The following is a 6,784-nucleotide window of genomic DNA, read 5'->3' as shown; positions in this document are numbered from 1 at the left end:
AGATATAAACTTTTGTTTTTGCATTCATCCTTCTTGGTGTTCTCTGAACTTCATGGATCTGTGGTTTGGTATCTGACATTAATTTGGTGGAAATTCTCATATTTCTTCTGTTTTTTTTTTTTTTTTTTTTTTTTTTATTTCTTCTGTTCTTGTCTCTCCTTCCTCTCCTTCTATTTTCCCATTTTACACCTTTCATAGCTGTCCAATGGAGTTTGGATGTTTTGTTTTGTTATTTTCCATCTTTGTTCACTATGCTTTTCAGTTTTGAAGGTTTCCCTTGATGTGTCCTGAAGCCCAGAGATTCTTTCCTCAGCTGTGTCAAGTTCTGATAAACCTACCAAGGGTGTTTTTCATTTCTGCTACAGGGTTTTTGAGCTCTGGCATTTCTTTCAGTTCTTTTGTAGGATTTCCATCTCTCTGCTTAGATCACCCATCTGTTCTTTTATGCTGTCTGCTCTATCCATTAGAGCCCTTAATGGATACAATTTTAGCATCTTAATCATAGTTGTTTTAAGTTCCTGGTCTGGGGGCAGACCGGGTGGCTCAGCAGTTTAGCGCCCCCTTCAGCCCAGGGCATGATCCTAGAGACCCAGGATCGAGTCCCATGTCAGGCTCCCTGCATGGAGCCTGCTTCTCCCTCTGCCTGTGTCCCTGCCTCATTCTCTCTCTCTCTCTCTCTCTCTCTCTTTCATGAATAAATAAAATCTTAAAAAAAAACTTAAAAAAAAATTCCTGGTCTGGGGGCACCTGGGTGGCTCAGTCAGTTAAGCGTCTGACTCTTGATTTCAGCTCAGGTCATGATCTCAGGGTCCTGGGGATTGAGCCCCATGTGGTCCATGACTTGTGAGAGGGCTCCAGGGTAGTTAAAAAGCTGCCTAGTGGCTACAGGAAGAGGCTCAGGCCCAAGCCCTAACACGAGGGGGATGCCATAGGGGTCCTTCAAAGGATACTGGGTTTCAGAGGCTCCTAGTCATGCTTGAGGGTGACCCTTTGAAAGGGATACTGGTCCAGCCCCACCTGGAGACCAAACAGCCTGCAGATGTGAGTCAAATGGTCACCAGCTTCATGGTGAGTTTCAACTCCTCATCTAAGGAGTGGTTCTCCAGGAAGTCACAGAGATGGGAATCTGCGTGGGCAGAACCCAGGGAATGCAGATCCAAAAGGGCCTGATTCAGGTTCTTCTCAGAACCCTTGTGGCTCCCATGGCATCTGGGGTTTATCTTAGGACAGCTTCTGCATGTCCCAGAAGAGAGCATAGCTATAGCACTGATTTTCATCTTTAAGAGAGTCTCAGCACCCTCATGCTTCTCTTCAGCCAATTTGCAGAAGTGGCCAATGCCTTCCAGAGCCACATTGTCATGGTCAATATAGAAGCTTAAAGACAGGCAGGTGCAGGAGGCCCGCAGATGCATGTTGACCAGGTGGTTGATGACAGCCTCCACCTTGGTGGAATAATTCTGATGAATCTGGGAGCTCATGGTTGATTGCAAATAGGAGCTAAGCTCAAAATAGGGTGTTGGCTGGTTCCAGAGGCAGAGGGTGGCCAAGAAGATGGCTCCAAAGGTTGTGATTGGAAAAAGAAAAAAAAAAAAAAAGGCTGGGTGGCTCAGTGGTTGAGCATCTGCCTTCGGCTCAGGGAGTGATTGCATGGTCCCCGGATCGAGTCCCACATCAGGCTCCCTGTATGGAGCCTGCTTGTCACTCTGACTATGTCTCTGCCTGCCTCTCTCTCTCTGTCTCTCATGAATAAATAAATAAAATCTTTAAAAAAAGAAAAAGAAAAAGAATAAAAAAGGCTGGAGGGTGGTCAGAGGCTGGTAGAAGGGGTATCCCTGGGTCTATTCCATCCAAACACTGTTGAAGCAAGAGACAGATCCACGTGATTTCCAGATGCACTGCCCATTTTTCTTATTCTTAATTGATTCATCAGATAACAGTTTGTCCAAAGTAATAATAGTAACAACATATTCAAATGTATATTTTTTATCAAATAAAAATAATAAAATAAAAAAGAAATAATAAATATAAATAATAATAAAACGAGAACAAAATAAACAATAAGAATTACAGCAGAGGGGCACGTGGGTGGCTCAGTGGGTTAAGCATCTACCTTGGGTCAAGTCATGACCCCAGGGGTCTGGGATCGAGCCTCACATTGGTCTCCCTGCTCAGTGTGGAGTCTGCTTCTCCCTCTGACCCTCCTCCCTGTTCGTGCTCTCTCTTATTTGAGAGAGAGAGTGAGAGAGAGAGAAGGAGAGCACAAGCGTTGGAGAGGGAGAATTAGGCTGCCTATCCAGCAGGGAGCCAATGCAGGGCTTGATCCCAGGATCCTGGGATCATGACCTGAGCCAATGGCAGCCGCTTAACAGACTGAGCCACCCAGGTCCCCCAATAAATAAAACCTTAAAAAGAAAAAAAACATTATAGTGAGTCAAATAAGCCAGATCTGAAAAAGCCACATATTGTGTGGTTCCATTTATATGAAATGTACAGGGCAGGCAAATTCATGGACAGAAGATGAATCAGTGGTCATGGGAGGCTGAGGGGAGAGGGCTGCAGGTTTCCTTCTATGGTGATAAAAGTGCTTTGGAGCCAGAGCTGATGACCTCACAACATCGTGAAATGTACAAAATGCCACTAAATCGTTTGCTTTAAAATGGTTATCTTGTTATCTGAATTTTACCTCCTTTTTTTTTAAGGTTCTCATGCTCCCATCTTCCTGGTTGGGCCCTCAGACCCTGAGCCAAAGGCAGATGCCTAACCGCTGAGCCACTCAGATGTCCCATGAATTATCTTGTTATAAAATTATAAAATCTAAGGTTCTCTGAAGAAACACTACTCATTTCAGAAACACACACATACATACACATCTTATTTTTCTTTTCCTTTCTTTTTTAAGACCCAGATCACAGAATTGAATTAATCATATTTTGTTATCCACAGCTTACTGAAATTTTGGTCCATACATGGGGAAGAATTTTATACACATATATTGAATTAAAAAAAGTCATATGTAGGTTGCCTGGGTGGCTCAGTCGGTTGAGGATCTAACTCTTGATTTCCGCTCAGGTGATGATCGTAGGGTGGTGGGATCAAGCCCTGTGTAGGGCTCTGTGCTCAGCAGGAAGTCTGCTTCACACCCTCTTTCCTTCCCTCTCCCTCTGCTCCTCCTCCTGGCCCCTTGTTCTTTATCTCTCTCTCTCTAAAATAAATAAATCAATCTTTTTTTAAACAGATGCAAAGAGTAGTTATTATTTTTTAAGTTTTTTGCTTATTTTACTGATACTACATTTAAAAACAAACAAAAGTAACCTGTGGAATAGAGGCCAGAATAATAGGTGATATTCCACCTCACACTGGTCAGAATGGCTAAAATTAACAACTCAGGAAACAACAGATGTTGGAGAGGATGTGGAGAAAGGGGAACCCTCTTACACTGTTGGTGGGAATTCAAAATGGTGCAGCCATTGTGGAAAATAGTACGGAATTCCCTCAAAATATTAAAAATAGAACTATCTTATCTTACTATCAAAAAATTAAAAATAGAACTATCTTACCCAGCAATTACACTACTAGGTATTTATCTAAGGATACAAAAATAGTGATTCAAAGGGGCACATGCACCCCAATGTTTATAGCAGCAATGTCCACAATAGCCAAAATATGGAAAGAGCCCAGATGTCCATCCACTGATGAATGGATAAAGATATTATATATATATAATGGAATATTACCCAACCATCAAAAAGAATGAAATTTTTTAAAAAGGAATGAAATATTGCCATTTGCAATGACATAGATAGATCTAAAGGGTATTATACTAAGAGAAATAAGTCAGTCAGAGAAAGATAAATACCATATGATTTCACTAATATGTGGCATTTAAGAAACAAAACAGATGAACACAGGGGAAGGAAAGGAAATATAAAATAAAGAAAAAACAGAGGGAGGCAAACCATAAGAGACTTCATGACAGAGAATAAACTGAGGGTTACTAGAGGGGAAATGAGTAGGGGGATGGGCATTAAGGAGGGCACTTGATGTAATGAGCACTGGGTGTTTTTTTGTTTTTTGTTTTTAAGTTATTTATTTATTTATTTATTTATTTATTTATTTATTTATTTGAGAGGAGGCATGAGCAGGAGGGAGGAGCAGTGGGAAAGGGAGAAGCAGACCCCCACTGAGCAGGGAGCTATGAGAACTCAGGGCTTGACTCCAGGACCCTGAGATCATGACCTGAGGTGAAGGCAGATGCTTAACCTACTGAGCCAACCAGTTGTCCCAAGCACTGGGTGTTATATGAATCCCTAAATCTTACCCCTGAAACTAATAATACACTCCATGTTAACGAAATAGAATTTAAATTTTATTTATTTATTTTTAAATTTTTTAAAATTGTTATTTATTTATGATAGTCACAGAGAGAGAGAGAGAGAGGCAGAGACACAGGCAGAGGGAGAAGCAGGCTCCATGCACCGGGAGCCCGACGCGGGATTCGATCCCGGGTCTCCAGGATCGCGCCCTGGGCCAAAGGCAGGCGCCAAACCGCTGCGCCACCCAGGGATCCCCTAGAATTTAAATTTAAAAAAAGTTTTTTAAGATTTTATTTATTTATTCATGAGAGACAGAGAGAGCAGAGACATAGGCAGAGGGAGAAGCAGATTTCATGCAAGGAGCCCGATGCAGGACTTGATCTTAGATCCCAGGATCACGCTCCGAGCCAAAGGCAGATGCTCAACCACTGAGCCACCCAGGTGTCCCTAATAAAAAAAATTTTTTTTAAGAATAATGGCTACTGACTGGGAGGGTACATGATGGCACCTTCTAGAGTATTTGAAATGTTCTAGGTCTTGATTTGTTTACACAAGTGTGTGTATATATATATATATATATATATATATATATATATATATATATAAATTTATCAAGATATACAATGAATATTTGTACACTTCATTGTATGTAAGTTTAACCTCATTTTTAAAAATTAAATTAAATGCAAACATCACCCTAAAAAGGAGAAATATTAGAATCATTCCCCTGGAAATAAGGAGTGTCCTAGTCATCAAGGGTTGCCATAACAAAATGCCACAGACTGGGTGCCTTAAACAACAGAAATTTATTTTCTCACTGTTCTAGAGACTAGAAGTCCAAAAGCAAGATGCCAGATGATGTAGTTTCTGGTGAAGACCCTCTTCCTGGTTTGCACACAGCTGCCTTCCCACTGTGTTTTTGCATGAGGGGGAGCGGGAGGAGAACTTTTGTCTTATTCTTATAAGGACACTGTCTCAAAGCGGGAGTCCCATCCTCACGACCTCATCTAATCCTAATTACCTCTCAAAGGCATCACCTCCAAGTCCCATCACGTTGGGAGTTAGGGCTTCAACATGAATTTCTGAGGAGGACACATTCAGTTCATAATAGAATCCAACTAATGTAGAATCCACATTACACTGTGTTTCTCCAAATAAAGACTTCCTGTACTTTTATATAGCTCCCTTAAAATAAGCCTAAGTGATCACAAAACAGAATGAAATCAATAAACTGAATTCTACACCAGCTGGCTAAGCAAGATTTCTCCACACTAAATGGTTGCTATCAGGATAATTCCTTGGTTTTATTGTTTTCCCCACTTCCTTCTGGCTCCTGGTGAGGGATGCAGCAGCCAGGCCACTCCTAGGACACCTGCGGTCATACCTACTGTAAACTGCAGCAGAAGAGAAGAGGAATGGGTCACACTCAACATCAGGAGTCTAACTACAGATACTTACACACATTCTAAAATTCATGTGGGATCTCAAGGGGCTCCAAATAGCCAAGACAATATTGAAAAAGAATAAAGTTATAGAACTCATACTTTTCCAATCTCAAAACTTACTGTAAAATTTAAGTAATCAAAACAGTATGGTTTTGGCATATGGAAAGACAGATGGATCAACGGAATAGAATTGAAGGTCCAGGGATCCCTGGGTGGCGCAGCGATTTGGCGCCTGCCTTTGGCCCAGGGCGCGATCCTGGAGACCCGGGATCGAATCCCACATCGGGCTTCCGGTGCATGGAGCCTGCTTCTCCCTCTGCCTGTGTCTCTGCCTCTCTCTCTCTCTCTGTCTCTGTGTGACTATCATAAATAAATAAAAATTTAAAAAAAAAAAAAAAAAAGAATTGAAGGTCCAGAAGGAAACCTATATATCTAGGCCAGTGGGTTTTTGACAAGGGTGCCAAGAGCATTCAATGGGGAGAGAACAGTCTCTTCAACAAATGGTGCTGGGACAACTGGATTTCCACATGCAGAATAGTGAAGTTGGACCTTTCCTCACACCGTATGCACAAATTAACTCAAAATGGATCAATTACCTAAATATAAGCTAAAACTATGTGTAAATATATAATAAATAGCTAAAACTATAAAACTCTTGAAATAAAACATACAGGTAATCATCATAGCCTTCCATTTGGCAATGGTTTCTTAGATCTGACACCAAAGGCACGAGCAAAAAAAAGAAAATAGACAAATTAGACTTCATCAAAAATTTTAAAAACTCAAAAAACATTCTCAAGAGGGTGGAAAGACAATAGAACAGGAGAAAATATTTGCAAATCATGAATTCATTGAGTCTGTGTCCATAGTGTAAAGAATTCTTATGACTCAACCACAAAAAGAAAATAAAAGTTAAAAATAGGCATGGAGGGATGCCTGGGATGTGATCTTGGGATCATGGATTGAGTCCCATATCAGGCTCCCTGCATGGAGCCTGCTTCTCCCTCAGCCTGTCTCTGCTTCTCT

The 6,784-nt window shown here is 41.2% G+C and overlaps 1 pseudogene; it reads right to left on the bottom strand.

Moving 5' to 3' along the window:
* Nucleotides 1–966: 966 nt before the first annotated feature.
* On the bottom strand, nt 967–1,478 carry LOC112659201 (ferritin light chain-like; annotated as a pseudogene).
* Nucleotides 1,479–6,784: the final 5,306 nt, after the last annotated feature.

The sequence above is a fragment of the Canis lupus genome, chromosome 18, assembly GCF_003254725.2.
Source record: "Canis lupus dingo isolate Sandy chromosome 18, ASM325472v2, whole genome shotgun sequence".
Classification (NCBI taxonomy): Eukaryota; Metazoa; Chordata; class Mammalia; order Carnivora; family Canidae; genus Canis; species Canis lupus.
This window is presented reverse-complemented; position numbering and strand designations above follow the sequence as displayed.